Raw genomic sequence first — 23,065 nt, forward strand, 5'->3', positions numbered from 1 at the left:
TGTCCTTGGGACATGGCCCATAACGAGCAGGCAATGAATGATATGAATTGAATGGGATGCGCAACAGCGTAGTGGACGATAAGGCAGGACGTTCCCAAATCCATCTTGCTTCACAACACTACAGATCCGGCCAGGGGCACAGTGGTTTTTGCGGACTGCATTACGCACAGACGCGATGGAAGTTTCACATATTATGTGAGTGAATATTCATGCGTTTTCATTGCGGGATGAGGGAATGATGTGTGGATGCATGGACTGATGATTCCGTTTAGGGTCTGCCATGTACATGGGTTTTTTGATTCACTCCCCTTCCCCTGCGTTATGTGATGCAAGGCTGCCATAGTGGGACATACGTCTATCTGCCCTTGTCGGATCCTCCCTGTCTCGACGCGCCTTCATACACTTGTGTCTAGGCACGTTACTAATCCCATGTCATGGGTTCTATCTTGACGGACGCATGCACAGTAACCGACGTTGACAATGGTGTATTTAGCTCGATTGGTTTCGTTATGATTCGATACTGATTTAGGGGTGTGTATATTCCTTTGGAGTGGGCTAGCATGCATATGGGTGTGGATTTGGTGTGTTGAATGAAGATTGTAATGCATCATGAGTCCCGTAATGCAATCGGTTAATTTGTGTTTCTTTTGGGTGACAGGTATCTCCTGCCCTATTGCAGATGCCATCTCTACGCCACTCCTCCAGATGGTTTTTACTCTCGACTCCTGCAGCTTCGGGTGAATCAGTGGAGCACCATTTCGATCTTATGGGACGATCGCCAATGGGCCACTTGCCCTTACGCTGTACTGGTGGCTAGGTGCAACATTTCGGCCTTTCAGCTCGACTAGTGCCTGCCTCATGGGACGGACCTGCGGTTCTTGCCGCTTCCATGTTGCCTTTTGGAACGTTGATGTAGGCCCTGTGTGCCATGATGGTACAGGGCGTCACACAAGTGGAAGCCGGTCAATTATTGCAGATGCAGCCCTCGGTGATGATGGTTGTTTTGGTGGTATTTTGCAAATTGCTGTGGGGCCTTTGTCATTTGGATGTGCATTTAAATTGTATTCCGATATTTGTCGTGTTGCGTTGTTCTTTGCAGGTGATGTGGCGATTTTCGCTTTGTGGCGGTATGTATTGCGTGATGATCTGCATTGTGTTCCGCCTTCTGAGTTGAGTTGTGTGGTACAGTACTGGCCGCGTTTGCCTACGTAGCACAGTATGGTCACGGATAGGGGCTGCCATTGTGACTGTTTACATGATGTGCTGTTCAGGGGCGGGGGATTGGCTTTTGGCCGAATGGTGCCTGTCAGCCAGGTCGATTGGTGGAATGATGGGTTGTTCAGAATGTGGCTGGTCACAGGTGACTGTGTTTGCGTGCGTTTGTTGGAGGGGGACTGGGGTCATGTCCATTGGAATAGCTTCTGTATTGATGCCATCTGTGCCCTGCAGCTCCCATCGGCCCCTCTTGGGATGAGCCTGGCTGCTCAGTCACTCTGCCGACTTGTGTGGTACATGCTTCTGCTGATGGTTGGTTTGTTTACTGGCATGAGTACAGGGCTGGTGCAATCCCCCTCAGGATGCTGTTTTGGATGTTGCCTTGCGCTGGTGGCAAGCGATGGGGGACTACTGTTGTTTTGTGTCATGTGTTCTTGATTTTCATTTTGATGTATTGTACCTTCACATGCCTGTGCTGCGTCAGTACGGCTATGGTGACATGCCGTACATGGATGCCCACTCACGGGGCGCTTTGAGCCCCTGCATGCTTTTCTACGTTGGCATGCATGGGTGAATTGTGGATTTCACTGGTTGCATAGTGTGGGTACATTGCGCCTGCCAGGAGTTGTGCAATGGGGCCAGGGAGTGGAGTACAGGCACTCAGTGGGCCATTTACGGTTGGTTCGCGTTGCCGTATTTCTCGCCATGGCGGAATGGTACTTTACGACGTGCTTGATGGCGTTCAGTACATGTCCGCTAGGGTCAGAATTCGCGTACCGTTGCGCCATGGCGGTGATTCCGGTTTTGCAAGGCGCGCGTGCGCGTACTTGGTGCAGTTAGCGTTGCCGTTCACTGCGGTGTCGCTAATGGCATCGTACTTTACGGTGACGGGTCATGATCGCAACGAGCGGTGTTCGATGGCGGTATTGCATTTCCGCCATCATTTTTCCATTTCCGCAAGGGTCGTAATGAGGCCCAAAGTCTGCTTCTTCAATAGGCCTCTCAGGGTTCCCTTCCCAAAGCTTAGGCCTTTTCCAACTTTCAAAACACAAAACACAAAGTTTGCTGGTCAGGATGTGCAATCTTTTCTGCATATCATCCTATTATGGAGTAGAATCAGATGCTTTCAAAAACGCTAGGCTCTTTGCTTTTCCTCAGTGCGACCACTGTGATCCTTTTCCCCTTGATTCTTTACTTTCACATACTTTTTGCACACTTTATCTTCAGGTGCTTCCTGCACCATTTTTCTATATTCCTTCCTCTTTTCTGTGCACACTTGCACCATCTTTTATTATTTATCTTGATTGTGCCACTTGCACACTTCGTTCATGCTTTCGTGCACTCTTTCTTTTCGGGTCACTCACACCCCTTTTTATACTGTCCTTTCCTCCATGCCTCTTGCACCCCTTTTCATGGCCTTCTGGTCCTCTTTGGGTCGTTCGCTCCCTCTTTTATGCTGTCCTTTCTCTTCATGCATCTTGCACCTTCACAGCCTTCTGGCCCAGGGACGTCATTTTGGGGTCACCAGAGGTCGCAACTGCGACCTCTGAGGTCTCCCTTGCGGCCTCTGTGGTCTCCCTTGCGACCTCTAAAAAAATATCTTTTTTATTTTGGTAATGCAAGCTCCTGGGCTGTGGCCAGCACTGACCCTAAATAAGAAAGAATAGGAATACCAAATAATGGAATGCTATACAATAACTGCTAGACTCATTAAAGGTTTTATTTCTGGCACACTTCAGGGGTGAGTCACTGATTTAGTCTGTTCTTAAATGCCTGAACGCAATCTTTCATCCTTCTGAGGTCGATATATGAGTACCAACACAGGTTTGGGCGATATTGGGTGTATATTTTTTCTATATAAAGCGCTGAAGCGTAAGTGCTATATAATAACACATCATTATCATTTGGTCATGGACGACTGCTTGCATTCACATTAATTTGGTAATATGGGCCTATGCACACTGATCTTAACAATACACATGGTGATCCATTCTTGTATCAAATGTACATCACATTATATTGATATCGTAACCATGTTTTTCGTAGTGTACAATGCTATGTGATGCCACTTCCAGTTTTGTCAACGGGTGAAAGGTGTGTTCCATCGCTTCCCACAATATCACTTCAGGGCGGGGTCAGTGATGTTATCAGGGGGTCAAGGGTCGTGTGATTTCACTTCCGCTACCCCTGGCATTTTGGTGAAATGACGTCCCTGTTCTGGTCCTCTTCCATTCATATAATTTCATAGTCCAGAACATATGCGCGTCTCGCGCGTGCACTCTTACACTGTTACTTGCATCTGTGAAGACTTCCTGTCAGCTTCAAACAAACGCCACACTTTCAAACACTGTCCTCTTTCTTATGTGTTTCTAGCATTACCTTGTATCTGTATCGCGCTCTTCACAACCCGGCTCTGTAAGGCTCTCAGACTCACCGGGCTGACTCCTGCTCCGCCGCTTCACACCGGCTCTTTGTTCTGAGGTCAGGGTCTCACCACCTGCCCCTCGGACACTCCCGGGCTGCCTCACTGGCCCAAGGGAACGGGCATCCACATACGCAGGTTCTGCAGGACACCAGCATGCATCTTGAATCCCACACACAGATTCTTCTTGGCTCCCTGGAGACATGGCTCCTTTGACACCCACCTGCCCTTTTGCATGGCAGTTCCTCAGAGTCTCAGTTTCCCGGTCTCTGGCCTCCAGTCCTGGGCATCTCTGGCATCTCAGTTCTCCTCCCAAATTGCTCTCCTGCTGGCTTTCTTACTCACTCTCCTACACTTGTGTCAGACCACACCTTTTGTAGTGAGAAGACCAGTCAAGTGGAGTCAGGTGTGAATAGTTACTATTCAATGCCTGACTCTGCCTGACTCTATTAGTGGGAAAGCTGGAGTTCTTTCTATGGTCGGTTGCCCTTACTTTCCCATGATATTCCTATGGGTAATCTTTACTGATCTTAGTTACTTCTTCCTCGTCTCAATATTTGGTAGAAATGGGGAGCCGGAGATGGGGTGAGATGGGACTTGTCAGTGGTGGGCTAGGTTATTACAAGTTGATTGATAAAGAATAAGGGAAGACCCCTTGGCCCTACTTGGGTAAATCAGAGATGAATACCCTTTGCATTAAATGATTCCCTATGTTATCCACCTACAGCCGGTCAAGTGGCACAGCGAGTAGAGCGCCCGCTTTGACACCCGTGCAGAGCCTGTTAACGCAGGTTCGAATCCCGGCGGGGCCAAACTCAGCCTTTCATCCTTCCGAGGTCGATAAATGAGCACCACACACCGTGGGTAATAATAAGCAGCGCTCAGATACCTGAGGGTTTGTAGCGCTATATAAAAGCCTAATTATTATTATTATTATTATTATTAGATACATGAGTATCGACCTGTATCACCCTTCCTATGATCTGAATGAGGAAAAGACAGGGAGACGTTGGAATTAAGATTCTGTTTGTGTCTCCCCTTGCTTTCCCCTTTCCCTAGGGTTGCTCCGGGACAATCTGGTGGTCTCTTTCTTGTGTTAGGGATAATGGACCCTGCATAACCCACAAAGGCTTCTGGAATTTCTCTGCCTATTGTCCAATTGGAATACTACATCTTGACTAGTGTATCCTCCTGAGAGCCATCCCGGTCTCTCCTACTCAAATGATCCTCCCTCACTTGTCCACCCCAAGAGTTGGGATGGAAAAAAGATAGCCCTTCCCTGCCCACCTGAATAGAGGATTCACGGGGCCTACATGGGAGAATACCCATAGATTTCTCACATACCCTTCCCCAAGAACCTCGGCCACCCACTGTAGGGCTACTGGTAACTGGGAGGTTCTTTGGATTGTTCTGGGTTTCTGAAGACCATGTCCAAACATTGGAGTTAGGGCAGAACATGTCCTTTTGCCAATGTTGGTGGGGAAAAAAACGGGGAGCCTGCATGTTCTACTTGAGGGAGGAGAACCCTGGAAAGTCTCAACCAATGATAACCTCCTCCAGAAGGCCTGGTATCACTGCTGGCGGAATGATCTTTTAAGTGCCCCTAATCCAAATGGGAACATGTATTCGTGGATAGATTTCCTGATCTCAGTACACACAGGTAATTCGAACCTCCTTGGCTTGTTTAAAGTTATCAAAGGGGATTAGGTCAGCTCGAATGTCAGTCTGTTTTCTCCCTGAGTCTATGAGGGCCTGTACTGAGATCCCATTCACGATAGAGGGCTCATCGATGGACGAATTTGGGATATCACAATAGCAGGCACTCATAGGGCCTCATTCCGAGGCTGGCGCTATCCATGGAGTAAATAGCACCATGGTAAGCAACCATGGAGCTATTTACTCCATGGAAATCCGGTATGGTGAATGGAGTAATTACCGGTCCATTCCAAGGTTGGAGGGACCGGTAATTCCCCATTCACCATACCGGTTCCCCATCCCCATTCCTGCCCCCATAGGGCTCAATGGGAATGGGGAAGGAGTAAATTACGGCACCGTAAATTACGGTGCCGTAATTTACTCCAAGGTCCCTTTGCGGGTTGGATTTTTAACGCCTGCTAAAAACAGGCGTTAAATGCCAACCCGCAAAAGGGAACTCGGAATATGGTGGTAAGTGTTAACGGTCACCGTTGCCATTAACGGTGACCGTTAACCCTTACCTCCAGCCTCGGAATGAGGCCCATAGTCTCAAGGCACCTGATTTCCATTGGCTCTTCCTTCCAATTTTGGGGATAATTTCTGGCCAGGTGCCAGGGTTACTTTACAGGAAAAGCAAACAAGGGTCGTGGGTCTACTAGGTTTGCTTTCCTCTAGCCTTATTTCCTCCCGCCCCTTGACATCTGGCCTTTTATCGGACCTTTCTTGATCATAAGGTTCTTTCGTTTTTATAGAGGTCTTCAATGTATCTGATTGGGAAGAAAAGGGAGGAGTAGGCCGCGGCTATTCCTTCGCTCATTACTTCAATGTAAGAAGTGCAAATGCATATAGGCCTCTGCATGATTTTGAGCAGTTTCAATTGAGAGTAAGTTTATTTAAATGCAATACCGCTTTTTGGAAAAACAGTGGTAGTGATTTTATAAACTGCTCCATGGTTAGTTCTTCAAGAAATTTTGCTAACGTTTTGCCTTGCAACCATAGAGAGAGAGTTTTTTAATGTTCACATATGCAGGTTCTGCGGGATACCAGCACGCCTCTCCAATCTCTCACATAGACCCTTCTTGGCTCCCTGGAGACACGGCTCCCTCGACTCGCACCTGCGCTTTTGCAAAGCAGGTCCTCAGCGTCTCAGTGTCCCGGTTTCTGGCCTCTGGTCCTGGGGAACTCTGGCGCCTCGGTTCTCCTCCAACTTGATCTTCATCTGGCTTTCTTACACACGCTCCTATTCGCTCATACACTTGTGTCAGACCACAGCTTTTATAGTGAGAAGACCAATCAAGTGGAGTCAGGTGTGAAATGCCTGACTCAATTAGTGGGACAGTTAGAGTTCTTTCTATGGTCGGTTTCCCTTATTTACCCCATGTTATTCCTATGGGTAATCTTTACTGATCTTTGTTGCCTCTTCCTCGTCTCAGTATTTGTTAGAAATGGGGAGGGGGATATGGGATGAGATGGGGCTTGGCATTGGTGGGCTAGTTTATTACCGGGTGATTGATAAAGAATAGCAGAAGAGCCCTTGGGCCTACTTTGGTAAACAACAGATGAATACACTTTGCATTAAATTGTTCCCTATGTTATCCACCCGGATATGCGAGCATGGGCATGCATCACCTCTCCTATGACCTGAATGGGGAAAAGACAGCAAGACGTTGGATTAAAGACTCTGTTTGTGTCTCCCCTTGCTTCACCCTTTCCCTAAGGTTGCTCCGGGACAATCTGGTTGCCTCTTTCTCAGGTTAGGGAAAATGGGATCTGCATAACCCACAAAGGCTTCTGGGATTTCTCCACCTATTGTCCCCCTGGAATACTGTGTCTTCCCTAGTACATCCTCATGAGAGCATCCCCAGTCTCTCCTACCCAGGTGATACTCGCTCGCTTGTCCACCCCCAGGGTTGCCAAAAGTGATGGCCCTCCCCCGGCCATCTGAATAGAAAATTCTTGGGACTACATGGGAGAATACCCCTAGGTTTCTCACATACCCTTCCCCAAGAACACCGGCCACCGGGCAACTGGTAACATGGAGTTAGGACAGAAAAGTTCCTTTTGCCAATGTTGGTGGGGATAAAAACCCTGGAGCCTGCATGTTCTGCTTGAGGGAGGAGAACCCTGGAAAGTCTTGACCAATGATAACCTCCTCTGGAAAGCCTGCTATTACTGCTGATGGATTGATTTTATAACTGTGCCTAATCCGAATGGGAACAGGTATTCATGGATAGATTTCCTGATCTCCGTGCACACAGGTAATTTGGATGGTCTTGATTTGCTTAAGGTTATCAAAGGGGACTAGGTCAGCTTGTATGGTGGTCAGTTTTCTCCCTGAGTCTCTGAGGGCCTGCACTGAGATCCCATTCACGATAGCGGGCTCATGGATCGACAGATTTGGGATATCACAATAGCAGGCACTCATAGTCTCAACATTCTTGCCTGGTTCTTCCCATTCCTCATCTATTAAGCACCCAACTTCCATTGGCTCCTCCATCCAATTTTGGGGACAATTTCTGGCCAAGTGCCCAAGTTCTTTACAGGAAAAATAAACAAAAAGAAGGGTTGTTGGTCTACTAGGTTTGCTTTCCTCGCACCTTATTTCCTCCAGCCCCTTGACTTCTGGCATTTTATCAGACCGTTATTTTGTTTTTTATAGAGGTCTTAAATGTATCTGATGGGAAGAAAAGGGATAAGTAGGCCCTCAGCTATCCCTTCGCTCATCACTTTGATGTAAGAAGTGGAAATGCTTATTGGCCTCTGCATGATTTTGAGCAGTTTCAATTGCCAGGGTGAGAGTAGGTTTATTTAATTGCAATACCGCTTTTTGGAGAAACAGTGTTAGTGAGTTTATAAATTGCTCCATGGTTAGTTCTTCAAGAACTTCGGGTAAGGTTTTGCCTTGGAACCATAGAGAGAGAGTTTTTTAAATGTTCTCCCTTAATTCAATTGGTGTCTCACCTGGATTTAATTTTAAGTTCCGTAACTTGTGGTGATAGAAGCTGCTAGTTTGTCCTACTCTTTGCATAAGGGCTACCTTAATATCCATAAAGGAGGCTGTTCTGGGAAGGTTCAGTGGTTGGTATGATGTCTGAAGTTCATCTTTCAGAAGGGGTCCCAAGTAACAAAGCTTCAGCTCATCACTTCATTGAAACTGCATTGCTAACCAGTCAAAAATAAGAAAGACATTCCCTAAGTCTTCTCCCTCCTTTAGGGTTGCAGGACTCCCTGTGGAATACTGGGTTTTACCTGGATTGCTATCAGTTTCTCCAGTCGTGCTTGCAACCAGTTCACTGCCTCAATCTAATGGTCTTCTAGGCAGATCTGGACTTCTTCAATGGCTGCCATAGTTCCAGAAAGAGTGATGGTTGTATCTGAATTTCCTCATGATCCTGAGTCTGAAAAGAATTTGGAGCTGGTATCAGACCCCGGCCCTGAACCTTTTTGGCTTTCAGGAAGTTATTCTCAGGGATAGAATGCAGGCTTAGATTAGACAGTTGGTAGATCTATGGTGGTTAACCCCTTGCCTGCAATTGCTGCTCCTAACACACTCGGATATAAGTGTGGGGATATCTAACCTTCAGAATAAGATGGTCGCACTGTTTCAAACGGTATGTGGATAAGGTAAGGGTATCTAGAAGAAGTTGATTCTGAAAAAAACAAATTCTGATGTTACACAGGGATGCTGATCTTGCCAAAAATAAAATAATGTATTACCATGACTCAATCTTGATCTTCTCTCTGTACAATAATCTTCTCCCCACTGGCCAGAAATATTATGAGTAGCATAAGGGTCTCAACTTCTATCAATTGAACTGTATCCCACCCTAACACCATATATGAGACAGGCATGTTATCAAGAGAGACACAGACTCAAAAGCATTTGTTTTTAAGCCTTTTATTATTAAGGTCCCTGGGGTGGTGGAATGCCTGACTGGCCCTAACTCTAAAAGGATGGTTCCCTTAATTGATGTTTCTAATGGCCGTTGTCATCTAATAGTCCAAAATAAAAGTCTGTCTTTGTCTAAACCTATGTGTGCCCTTACGCTGTACAAAAATGTGAAAGGGATTCTTTTGAAAAGGAAAAATAGTGGGTCAACAAAAATGCCAAAATTTGAAAATGCTAGGCACTTTTCTTTTCCTCAGCACAACCACTCTGACCCTTTTCCCCTCTCTTGATTCTTTACTTCCACTTCCTTTTGCAGACTTTATCTTCAGGTGCTTCCTGCAACATTTTTCTTTATTCCTTCCTCTTTTCTGTGCACACTTACACCATCTTATTCTTTGGGCCTCATTACGAGGTTGGTGCTAGTCATGGCGCTATTAGCGCCATGACTAGCACAAATATCGGGACCATGTCCACCCTTGTTCAATGGGGACTTACCGGTCCAGTCCGACCTTGGTGGGACCGGTAAATCCCCATTGTAAAAGCCATTCCCCATTCCCATTTGAGCCCCCATAGGGCTCAATGGGAAGAGGGAAGGCATCAATAACGGTACCGCAAATTGTGGTACTATTATTGACCCTGGTATCCCTTTACGGGTCCCGTCCATAACGCCTGGTAAAACCTTAATTGATGTTTCTAATGTCCGTTGTCGTCTAATAGTCCAAAATAAAAGTCTGTCTTTGTCTAAACCTATGTTTGCCCTTACGCTGTACAAAAATGTGATAGGGATTCTTTTGAAAGCCAGGCGTTAAGGGAGGGACCCGCTAATGGACCTCGGAATGGGGCGCAAAGGGATTACTGGCACCGGTGTCATTACCGGTGCCCGGTATCCCTTTGCGCCCACCTAAGAATGAGGCCCTTTATCTTGATTGTGCACTTGCACACTTCTTGCATGGTATTGTGTCCTCTTGCACTGGTTTCTTTCTTTTTGGGTCACTTGCACCCTTTTTTATACTGTCCTTTCCTTTTGTGTCTCTTGCACCCTTTTCACAGCCTTCTGGTCCTCTTTGGGTTGTTCGCACCATCCTTTATACTGTCCTTTCTCTTCCGTGAGTGAGTGGAGTCAGGTGTGAATAGTTACTATTAAATTCCTGACCCTGCCTGACTCTATTAGTGGGACAACTGGAGTTCATTTCTATGGTAGGTTTCCCTTACTTTCCCCATGTTATTCCTATGGGTAATCGTTAATGACCTTAGTTGATTCTTCCTCATCTCAGTATTTGGTGGAAATGGGGAGGGGAGATGGGCTGAAATGGGACTTGACATTGGTGGGCTAGGTTATTACAACGTGATTGATAAAGAATAGGGGAAGAGCCCTTGGCCCTACTTTGGTAAACAAGAGATGAATCTATGTTATCCACCCAGATATGCGGGCATGGGCCTCTATAACCCCTCCTATGATCTGAATGGGGAAAAGACAGGAAGAAATTGGAATTAAGACTCTGTGTCTCCCCCTGCTTCCTCCTTTCCCTAGGGTTGCTCCGGGACAATCTGATTGTCGCTTTATTGGGTTTGGGATAATGGGGCCTGCATAACCCACAAAGGCTTCAGGGATTTCTCCACCTATTGTTCCATTGGAATGCCGCGTCTCCCCTAGGGTATCCTCCTGAAAGCAGCCCTGGTCTCCCCTACACAGGTGATCCTCCCTCGCTTGTCCACCTCCAGGGTTGGGATCCACAAGCGATAGACCTTTCATGGCCACCTGAATAGAGGATTCTCAGGGTCTACATGGGAGAATACCTCAAGGTTTCTCACAATACCCGTATTTTGGGATTTTGTACAGAGAAAATCCTTCATCCTCAACAAGCTCTTATCGGAATCTTCATGTTCTGCCAGTTATTTTTTGCTGTTCTGGCATGTAGTCTATCCAGTTTACCTTTGTGCGTACACATTTTGTAACAGAACAGATGCCAAGTAGCAGTACATTGGCTTATTCCTTCTACTGTTGTATTTTGAGTTTTTTGGAAAGCTGTTTATAATCACTTGTTGCACTTGTTTCCAATTCTTACAGCATCAAGTGGTTTTTCATGAAATTTAGAGTTTTGAGTTAAAGCATCCTTTTGATGTAATTGTCACAATAAGCTCAATTTATAGTCTATGTCACACAAGAACTTACATTTGGACAATGATGGTTGATCTATCTGCATTAAAACTTCCATAACTTCAGTCAAACAGTTGTACCTGAAATAGATGATAAAAGTGAATCATTGAAAACAAATTAATAACCAAACATATAAAACAAGTGCTGCAGTTGCTCTACAATAAATATGGATATGTGTTAGACTCTATAGACTATAGAAACACTTAATCAATTTGATGAACTGGAAGGAAAATTCTGAATGTTTGGTATATACCATTAGAAATTCCTTGTTTAAAAGATGTACATCTTTTTCTGTTTCTATCGCATGAAACATAGTGTATATGTTCTCTGCTTCCCTTCAATTTGACTACCTCATCCAAATAATTGAAATATCCACTAACATACACTCTCTTTGATCCTCTCCTGATACATGGCTGGTTTCACAAAGCAATTGATTTGCCAGGAAGGTCTTCCATAGAAATCTTACAGGCTGTGTTTGATAAAGTTATCGTACAATAGAACCTACACATTTTCATGCCCTTCTCCCGGGGTCCAGGATGCAAATAATGTACCAGTACGTAACACATTGTGTCATACTGTTCTCTATACAATAGACGGGTAGGGCCAACATCAGAGAATCCTGAAGAAAAGCATGTTAAATATAAGATTCCATTTTTGAACAAAGGGATTTAAAAAGTAATCCACTTTAGTAATTGATTAGTAATTGCTTTATATGCACATTCCTCAATACGCCTTTTAAATCTGCTTTCTCTTGCTTCATAGGTGTATATTGGAACACATCACCTTTGCATTAGGAGGAAGCCTATTGAAGATGCTTTCCTGCTATTCCTCATCTTAACGGTAAACGTATACCCTGGTTACGTATCTGTATTCTTTACAGTGTGGGTTTCATTTTTTGAGGATTTGGTATACAGTACCTGTTTTTTTGTTTTCTACTAGAATCCACAACACCTGACTAATGTTTTGAACAGGCCCTCCTGCATAATGTTGAGATAGTGGACAACTGGAAATGATAGCCCATAGTATCAGTTTTTTAAATGTATTTATGTATTCATTTGTTAAGCACACTAAGCCCAGGGGCATCAAGGCGCTGGTTACAGGCAGTGTTGATAGTAAACAAGCTTAAAGGCAACGAGAAAAACAGTCAATCAGAAGTTAGGGAGAGACAAATAAAGTCTTAAGGTGTTTCCGAAATGTCCAGTAAGATTGCTCAGACCTCACAGAGTGGGTAGGGAATTTCAGTTCTTGACAACGAGGACCATGTAACTGATACGCCCAACCTTCTTTTCCCGAATCTTGGAATGGTACATTGGTGAGAGTAGGTGGAGCGGGTAGGCATGGACGTTTGAGTTTTGGAAAACATTTGTGAGAGGTATCTCGGTGCTGAATTTGAAAGGTATTTGTGAGTAATGGATAAGGTCTTGAAAATGATGCATTCACAAATGGTTAGCCAATGCGCACCTCTTCTGACCATTGAGATGTGCTACCACTTTGGCGTGTCCAGTGCCGCCCTCAGGGAATTATTTTGCATTGTTTGAAGTTTCTTTACATTGCTGGCGGAAGTCCCAGCAAATAAAGCATTTCAGTAGTCAAGTCTCGAGCCAATAAGTGCTCTAGCGATAGTGAGGCAGCTTTCAATGGTTAGGAAAGGCCTATAAGCATTTATCAATTTAGTGGAATTGGCAGCAGAGGAAGCGATCGCAGTGACCTGTTTTGACAAAGCTAGAGTGGTGTCCAAGTATTAACCCATGGTCTTGACATTGCTGGAGACCGGAATTGAGATGCCATCAATAGTGAAGGACCTGTAGGCTTGGTCAAGTTTGTCAAGGGCAGTTTGAGAGCTGACCAGGAGGATCTCTGTCTTTTCGTCATCGAGGCAGAAAACGTGTGTTGCCATCCACCTCTGGATAGTATGAAAGACTGATTGTCAGCGTTTGTGTTGTAATTGCCAGTGAGTGGGAGAATGACCTAAGTATCATATGTGTTGTCGGTGTAGAAGGTTATCTGTCCATCTAGTAAGTCGAATAATGGCTATGTGAAAATAATGTAGAGTGTAGGGGAGACACCGGACCCTTGCGCAACACCACGGGTAACAGGGATCTGAAGTTCAGCGGCAGTAGAGGAGAACACTCTCATGGACTACTTTGTGCGTACATCCGCTAATCATCCAGCGCTCTGATATTAGATGTAGAAGGAACATCTAAGGTGCTGTGGTATACACATGGAGGCCAGGGCAACATGGAGTGGATTGGAGGATGAAAGCTAGGAGTCAGTGAGTGACTGTTTAGATTTTTAGATATGGATCATGCGATTAGGGGGGTTATTAATATTAGCACCATGGATGCAAGTCTCCACTAATCATGTGTCATGCAATGTGGGGATTATCCATCCATGTGCCAGGGCAGTCAACGCTGGCCCTCTTATCACAGGAGCACCGTGCTCAGAGCCCTGAAGGCAGCAGGATTGTCATAGTGGCCTCCCACTACCGCGGAGTATCACACTTAGAGCCCAGCCGGCAGAGAGGACTGGTGAAATATGCGGCTCCCTCTCTCATTGGCCATTTCCAGCCAGGACTTGTATGGCTCATAAATTGGCCAATGGGGGAGTGACATGTCACTCCCCCAGGTTATCATATTTATATAGTGCCTTTTAGGATCAGGGCTGGATATAATACTCAAGCTTCCCTAGGCTAACCAACTCATGTGAACATTCCATATTTAGTACTTATTTTGGGCGGGGAGGTAATATTAATCTAAAATGTGTATGATTAATATTGCTTTTTTATTTCTGCTCTTTAATATAAACAAAGTTTATCTCAAAGTAATACTTCTTCATTAAGGAAATCTTTCAGCACCCTGAAGGAGCCACTCAAAGATACAGTTTTTTCTGACACTTAAATTCCTTTACCCATACAGGATTTTTGGATGCCGCTCTTTTCCAAACAGAATGAAATACACAAGATTTGATTTGTATTTTATTGTTGTTTTATAACACGCTGAATACCTGTCTTTGGTTTCTAAGCACTGATCCGAGTTTCAAACCTCTGTTGCTTTGCGTGGTTTTACTTCCAAGACCAGCACGTTGCCCCTGTACTATCACTCATTCACAATCTCTTCTGGCCTTTAGGTAGAGAATGCATTACAGCAAACAGACCTGCCTAACTACTTCTGTCTGCAGACTATTTTTGGCTTTCCCCTAGAGTCTTCTGGGCCATATTAACATCCATACTCTTTGAGCATCCTACCATATAGCATTGATAATGCTAATGTCGTACCACTGCTTCCATCAGCTTTAGGCTTGTTCACTGGACCTAGGTCAGTATCTCCTAAATGAGCAGTCACTTATGTCTTCCGACCCTACCCAGAGCACTACATCAGCAACAAAGCTGCACCCTGGCTTCTGCCCTGATTATCTCTGTTCAATGTGGCCCCAAGATCACAGATGCAAGCCTCACAACACTATGAAACAGGAGGGTTATTTAAAGACCCAATGTAGCAGCCCCGCTACAAGAAGCTATCCTCACAAGTACACAAATGCTACAGGGTCTTGTCATTTCCGAAGAGGCAAAGTGTCATCACACACAGAAATAATATGTGGTACCCAATCTAAAAAAGAACAATTTGTTAATGCACAGAATATTATTTCACTTGGTACAATTCATAAACATCGATGGAATCATTGCTTTCTCACTATAGCAGATACTTTAATACAGCAATATTGTCTCAAATACAACTACAACCATTGTTTTTACTAAAATCATAAAACTCGGTCTTCGGCTTTTCATCACCCTTTAGCTATTAAAGTGCTAGTGCTGTCACTACAGTAGAATCCTATAAGCTAAACATAGATATTCATTCATTCCCAGACCCAATTTACTCATTCGCAAATTCATACCTCATTCACCTTAGCAAGCCTCCATACTTGTGTCTATGGTTCTCCCGGTCACTGGTCTAACAAAATGCTGGTGGTAAACTTTACATCCCTTATATTTGCCTAGATGTCATCTCCCTAACATAAGCAATGTACTTGCATTTCTGCCCAAACGGACCACTTCCATAGCCACTTCAATCCTAAATGAATGTGCTGTACATTTGTGTGTGGTAAATTCTCTGGAATAGTGATGCACTGGATTTAAACATTTCTTCAACAACCCGGACATCTCCTATCTTGACAAGTCTTCTCCAGCCTTGTGCCTGAAAACGGGCCAAATGACCAAACCTCTAAATCGAAGCAATTCCTGCTTGCCCAAAAATGGCACTGGATTATGTCCCCTGATCTAGTCATGGAGACTCTCAGCACTTCCTTTTCTTGTTTAATTTGTTGTTCTAGTGATTCTAAATGATAAATCTCCCATGGTATGTTCTATTCCTGGGACCACTGTTCTCCCAGTAACTTTAAATATCTTTTGAAATTGCCCCCAAATAGGTATTTGGTCCAGTGGGATATCCAGCTGATATATTATTCCCTATCTTTCTTCCCCCATTCGTTGCCCATTTGGCCAACATTCTCAAAACATCTGGTTAGCTCAAATCTCCAGAACCACTGACCATAGAGAGCATTGACTACTAATACATCTATGATCATTGCTGGCACCAACCCACTGTCAATTCTCTTCAGAAAGAATGTTATTACCTCAGCCCATTTCTTCCCAGTGGTGGGCTCACTAGTAACCTTTGACATGTATCCTAAACCCTTCACTGACAGTCTCCTTGAACATTTTGCCTCTCCCTTATGTCTGAGTAGTGGAACAACCATTAACCAATCTCCCCACATTCCCACTGCATGAACCCCTTCCCTTCATTGTCACTCATGCTCTGGCCAACTGCCAGTAATATTGCAGTGTCACTTTTTATCCATTTCAAACAAGTGCAACCAGACTTGCAGTTCTGTCCTGGCAAGAACCCATTCTTAATCACCTACTATATTCCCAAGATGTTTGCCAGCTGGGGCTACAGACCCTGACCTGATATGCCCACACTGTTCTGGGTGGGGAATCTAAGAAATGTCGGATGGGGACTAAAAGCCCATAAGCACTGTTCAAATCGGACGAAGGGTAAACAGAACAAACACAAGTATATGGAGGTGGAGTGGGCCTGATTTTCCCAGAGTGGGTCCCTGCTTCTATCATACCTACTCAATCCTATTCCTCCTTTGAATGCTTTGTCTGTAGGCTTGGGGTCTCGCCTACTATCTCTCTCACCCTCATCTACAGGCCCTGTGGTCCTATCTGACTCTTCCTCTCTGAATGGGCCGACCTTGCCGCCTCCCTCTCAACCTCTTCTTCCAAACTTCTTCTCCTTGGTGATTTCAATATCTACCTAGACTCCCTTGAATCACCTACCAGACAGTTCCGCGCCCTCTGAGACTCTTTCTCTCTCACTATTCTTCCTTCTGGCCTGACCCACCCAGCCGGACACACTCTGGACAGCCTCATTTCTGGCAAAATCCCTAATCCTAATCTGGTCACCACCCTCTCTCCTGGTCTGATCACTCCGTCCTCTCCTCCCACCTGGGGCCCCTTGGTCCTTTATCTGAGCCCCCCAGCACTGCCAGCTTCTTTTGCCGTCATCAAATCGATGAAGCGAGTGTCAGTCGTTGCTTTTGCTTCCACCTTCATCCCTCCTCCCACACCCACCTCTGACTATCCCTCTGACTCTGTCCTTGCTAATCTGCACTTCTCTATCTCTAACACCTTTGACATCCTTGCCCCTGTCATGAGGATCCGCCTAAAACCTGCCTCCAAGAACAATGGCTGGTATGACTCTGAACTAGCATCTCTGAAGCGCAAGTGCAGAGTTGCTAAACGGAAGCAGCAGATCTTGGGTTTACCCTCTGTCAAACTGGCATTCCGCCTGCTCCAAAGGCAATATCTTTCTCTATATGCTCCAAGAAGCAGGCCCACATCCAAGCCGTATCTCTGGAGCCACTAACAACACGGCCAAACATTTCAAAATCTGCAAGGAACTTGCCAATCCATCTGTAGTCTCCACCTCTCTCCTTCCTTCCCAGGCTCTTTTCATCGCGTTGGCCTCCCATTTCAATCGAAAAACTCCTGTCCTCACTGTACTCCACCCCATCTCCACTCCTGCACCTGCTCCCCTGCCTCCCTTGGCTCCCCCCTTCATACCCCCTTCATTCTCCTCCCTCATGTCCATTGCACTGGCCGAGATCTGTAAGGTCGTCTGCTTGATGAAGGTCTCCTCTAAACAGGTGCTCCCATGCTCTTCTAGAACCATTAATGGCAACATCTGTCTTTCTCCGGCTCGCATTGACTTCTGCAACCACTCCTTCATCACTGGTTCTTTCCCTCTATCCCTCTAGCACTCCCTTGTGCACCCTCTCTTAAAGAAGCCAACTGCTGACTCCTCCTGCCCGGCTAACTAACACCCTATCTCCACTACCCCCTTCCTGGATACACTCTTGTAGAAGCTGGTCCTCCTGCAATTGACCCTCTACATTGGACATCTTGGTTGCCTTCATGACCATCAATCTGGATTCAGGGAATCGAGAGGCACCAAAATGGCTCTCCTGAACTCCTGTGAAGTCATGCTTGCAAATCTCTACTCTAACTCTCCCTCTGTTCTCATTCTCCTTGACCTCTCCTCTACCTTTGACACGGTCAACCTTTCTATCCTCATAAAATGACTTTGTGATACCCTCAGCATCACTGACTGGACAGTGGATTGGTTGACCTCGTTCCTCACTAATCGCCCATCCCAGTTGCAACTGGGCCCTTTCTGATTCACCACCACACTTTATACCTGTGGCATCCTCCAGGGCTCTATCCTATTGCAATGGCCAATATATATCTCGTCCCTCTGGCTCACCTGATCTCCTCCTTCTCGCTTCATTTCCAGTACTTTGCTGATGACATGCAGCTTTCCTTCTAACTTCCCCCTCCTACCTCTTCTTCCTCCTCACTCATCCCCGATTGTCTGTCCGCCATTCGGACATGGTGTGCAGCTCATGATCTCTGTCTTATTTCCAGTAAAATGGAGATCCTTCTCAATGGGACACCTGCGCCCTCTTTTGCTCCTACCTTCTGGCCACCCTCTCTGGCCCTGTAACCCGCCATCCTGTGAGGCCAAAAATGTTAGGATCATCTTCTAAACCACTCTCTCCTTCACCCCTCACATCATGGACCTTACCAAGAAGGCCCACTTCCAGCTCCACCTCCTCAGAGGCATTCCCCCTTTCCTCACCTTCCCCCAGAAGCTCAATGTTTCCGGAGCTCTGCTCCTCTCTAGGCTGCTCCACTGCAACAGCCTCTTTCTCAATCGCCCTCTTTCCTCACTACACCCCCTCCAGCTCATCCAGAATAGGGCTGCAAGACTTATCCTTGGCCTCAAGCCCAGGGACCGTATCTCACCAGCCCTAAATTCTCTCCACTGGCCCCTGGTGGCTGCAAGGATCAAATTCAAGACAATCTGCATCATCCACAAGGCTTTTTGGAGCTTGGGACCACGCTATCTCCAACTTTTACTCCCCTGGTAGAGCCCTCCGCTCCTCTAGCTCTTACTCTTTGTTTGTCAAACGCTTATCCAACCAGAGAGTTGGGGGCAGGTCTCCCTCCTTGGCTGGTGCCTCCCTTTGGAACAGCCTCCCCACCCATCTCAGACTTGTACCGGACCTCCTTGAATTCTGTAAAATGCTCAAAACTCTATTTTTCCCTACCTCTTTCCCTATTTCCCTTCCCTACTAATCACCCAATTGCTGCTGAGACCAGTGGCCTGGTCCTCATGAATCTCACAGGTTACCAGGCCCTTTTACCCAGTCGATACCAGAACCTCCCTCCCACTGCACTAACCCTGCAGGTCCCTGCTCAGAGGCTCTACATCCGCCCTTGGGAGTCTCCCGCACTAGCACTTGGTCTAAGGCCTCCTCCTTGGCTCCCCTTGGCACTTCCCTCCCAGGCACCCCACCAGTACTTGTCCACTCCTCACCCCCCAACCCATCACTATCTCCTGCACTTCTTCACTGCACTTGCACGTCTGAATACCATAGGGCCTACTTGGACCATGACTGTATATTTACTGTTTTGTCAATGTTTTTTCTCTCCTCTGTTCCCTTCCCATTTAGCCTTGTAGCACTTTGAAACACAATTTATGTTGTATAAGCGCCTAACAAATGCTCCATAAACTAAACTAAACTACCACGTATGTTCCATGGTTCAAATGTACTACTGTCATGTTCTTTAAGCAGGTGCTGACCAACCATTTACCTCTGACCATCTTAGCCTGTGCCAGTTCTTCACTCCCCATATTGCTAATAATCACCTCACATCCTTCTGATATACTTGGGTCAGGTTTCAAACCACAAATAGCATCTGTGGCATCAGGAACAAACGGTTTACCTGGACACATATAATTTTGTTCTTTAAATTTGACACATGTTTCCAAATTTGGTATTAAATAAACTTCAGGCTCCCATGACTGAAATGCCACCACTTCTGGAGTCTTAATCTTAATAAATGTGTCCTCTTGCCAAAATCCTACGTTGTGTACCCACTTCGTTTGATAAATAAGTTCAGGAGCTACATATGGTATGCATAGTAGAAATCCAATTTCCAACCTTTCCAGGTCCACATATAATGGCATCGCATTACCCATTTCAAATGCAATTTTTACCTGTACTACATCAATTTCCCTCCTGGTCAGTCTTTCTATCATTTGATGAACAATATCCTGCGAAACAAAATACAAGGGGATATGTCCTTGAATCAATTGTGAAACTGCAGTTTGAACTTCTCTCATATAATTCGTTAATAGTCTATCAACAGGACTCATTATGTTCAATATTTCATTTAAAGTTTGTCATGCTTAATAATTAGCTTCGTTGCCCGTTGCATCACATCCGCTTGTTCATTTAGAATGATTGCAGTTTCATTTATGAATCTTACTTGTTCATCCAGTCCCCCTCTAATCCCATCTAATGTTTTTTGTATTATTTCTAGGTCAATACTCAGTTGTTGCGCTTTAGTACTCAGTGTTCCTACCGAAATAGCATTGGCTGTTGATATTGTGGTACCTATTATGGCTCCAACTATAGACATTACCAATGATATCGCGAGCATCACCGCGCCTCTCTTTCCTCTTCTTAATGTCTGCTGAATTCACAAATGTTTTTTCCAATTGCATCAATATATCTCTTATCGACTGCTTAGCGTCCTCTTTTCTTATTTCCAGCCACTCTTTAGTCTGTTCAATTTTAATGCTGGTATTGTTCAAATGTTTTTCATTCAAAATCTCAGGATTCAATGGTATGTAGATATTTTGGAAAATCATCCTTCTATCACTCATGATGAATCCTGGTGCCTCTTCCACCGCGATACCAGATGCTGGTCCAGGTTCAATGACAAACTGTGCTTCTGAATTCTTGAAGATCCCTCCAAATATCATTATCATTAAACATATTGTTGGTGTCATCTTCAATGCTGATCGCTTTGCAGCCTTGGTCTTCGCCCCCCCTCGGGGCTTTCCCGGAATCCGTCCACGTGGGCTCCAGGACTCCATCGTCTCCCGTGACCTCCGGTATAAATAGTTAATGTTCTAAACCAAAATAGAAAAGAAACAGATTAAGTATATAGCACAATACTAACTTCACCCTTTTGCCAAAAATATTATTATTTTTTTTTTTAAATTAAACACAGGTTAAAAAGAAAATAAGCATACATGAAACAACATTTTAAATTCAATGCATTTTTATTCTGCACACCAATCTCATAAGCTTCCATTATGTATATATTTTTTTTATTTTTATTTTTTTTACATTTTATATATATATTTGCATATATTACAGTGTTTATGTGCCATTATAATAATCAACTTTTTAACTTCTCTGTCACTGCCTCCTGACTGTACCCATTTAGTTTATCTTTTTGTGTTCAAGGGACTTTCTGTTGTATTGTGTGCATTAGTGGGCAGTAGCCCCAGGGCTTTCTGTTTCTACATGCTCAAGCTGCCTGATCTCGTGTCTGGGATGGCATGGCTTCATCTGATTTACATGGACAAACTGCTCTATCGCTCTTTCACCTTCATTCTTCAAAATTTTATAAACTACAGGAGAGATATTCTCTATAATTCGAAATGACCCCTACCAGGCTGCTAGAAATTTAGAATTTTTCTGTTTACTTTTTCCAAAATGAAACTTGTACACCTGATCCCCTACACTGTATTCTCTCACTGATGTTCTTTTATCATAATATGTCTTAGCACTGTCAGCAGCCCTTTCCAGATTTCTCTGCACAAAAGCAAATGCATGTTGCAAATGCTTCCTCAGTTCATCAATGTACTCATGTACTATGGATGCACTAACAAGTCTCTGCTCATGTGTTCTGTATAACAGGTGTTGTGGTAAAACCATTTTCCTACCTGTCAAGACCTCATGGGGGCTAACACCTGTTGCTTTGGCAGGAGTTGATCTGATTGCCATGAAAACCAACGGTAAATGTAAATCCCAGCTGGAACCTGCTTCTGCCACGAATGTCTTTAAAATATCCACAACAGACCTATTGCTCCGTTCAACTCTACCTGAAGAGGCTGCCCGATATGCGATATGTAGTTTCCTTTTCACACCCAGTATTTGCCATACCTTACTCATTAGAGTACTTGTGAAATGACTTCCTCTATCTGACTCAATTCTTTGTGGCAACCCAAACCTTGAGAACACATGGTTCACCAGCAATGTGGGTGCTGTTTGCGCACTACAATCTGGTGCAGGAATACATTCAATCCACTTCGACATCAAACATATCACGCTTAAAATGTAACGGTGTCCTCTGCTCGACCTTTTTAAAGGGCCTACATAGTCTATTTGCAAATCTGACCATGGGAGAGTTAGGCCTCTTTTCATCAATGGGGCTCTATGCATTGGTGAAGCAGGTTTAAATTGGGTGCACACTAGACACCTTCTAGTATATAATTCCACATCTTGGGACATATGTGGCCAGTAAGCATAATATTTTAGTATTTCCAATGTTGTTTGTGAACCTCTGTGGCCTGCAGTTATTGCATCATGTGCATGTTGTAGCATTAGCCCTCTGAATGAAAGGGGTACCACCCACTGTATCTGTCCTGTTATGGACTCTCTAATCATGAGTCCATCTTGTAATCTAATTCGTTTTTTATTCTTTAATAGTACCCTCAACTCTTCTTTTCCCATACAATCATTTTCTATTAAACGGTTTTGTTCAGGATCTATCAAATGATTATAATAGATTCCCAAAATTCGATCATTCTTTTGTGCCTCAATCAAATCTTGGTCTGGCGTGTCATGGCCCCATTGCACCACTGGTTGATCTACATCCTTTGGTGCTTTAGAACGTGTTACTGCATCAATTTGTATTTCACCCCCAGTAAATCATCAATAGGTAGCAATTCTCCCATCACAGCCCCAATTTTAGCCAGGTGGTCTGCCTTATCATTTCCCTCCTTATCCTCTCCTGGTGTTTTTAAATGTCCACAAATTTTTCTCCAGTATATTGTCAAATCATTTTCTGACACCAATTTGTCTTTGGCTTGTATCATTTTTCCATGTTTATGTGGCTTTTTGTTGTATTTAACCATGCCTCTCGCTTTCCAGCCAGGTAAATACTCCACAAAGCTATTTCGTGCATAATCAGAATCAGTCACCAGGACAATTTCACTGAATTTATTATCAACTGCAGTAGCAATTGCTTTATAAATGG

The 23,065-nt window shown here is 44.7% G+C and overlaps 1 protein-coding gene across 2 annotated transcripts in view; it reads left to right on the forward strand.

Moving 5' to 3' along the window:
* CARD11 (caspase recruitment domain family member 11) overlaps positions 1-23,065 on the forward strand; it is a 1,247,701-nt gene that overhangs the window by 85,891 nt on the left and 1,138,745 nt on the right. For both annotated transcript variants that reach the window (XM_069647590.1, XM_069647589.1), the window contains exon 2: positions 12,142-12,219. The gene's annotated coding sequence lies outside the window, so the exon portion shown is untranslated. The remainder of the gene's footprint in view (positions 1-12,141; positions 12,220-23,065) is intronic.

The sequence above is a fragment of the Ambystoma mexicanum genome, chromosome 2q, assembly GCF_040938575.1.
Source record: "Ambystoma mexicanum isolate Mex_15411 chromosome 2q, UKY_AmexF1_1, whole genome shotgun sequence".
Classification (NCBI taxonomy): Eukaryota; Metazoa; Chordata; class Amphibia; order Caudata; family Ambystomatidae; genus Ambystoma; species Ambystoma mexicanum.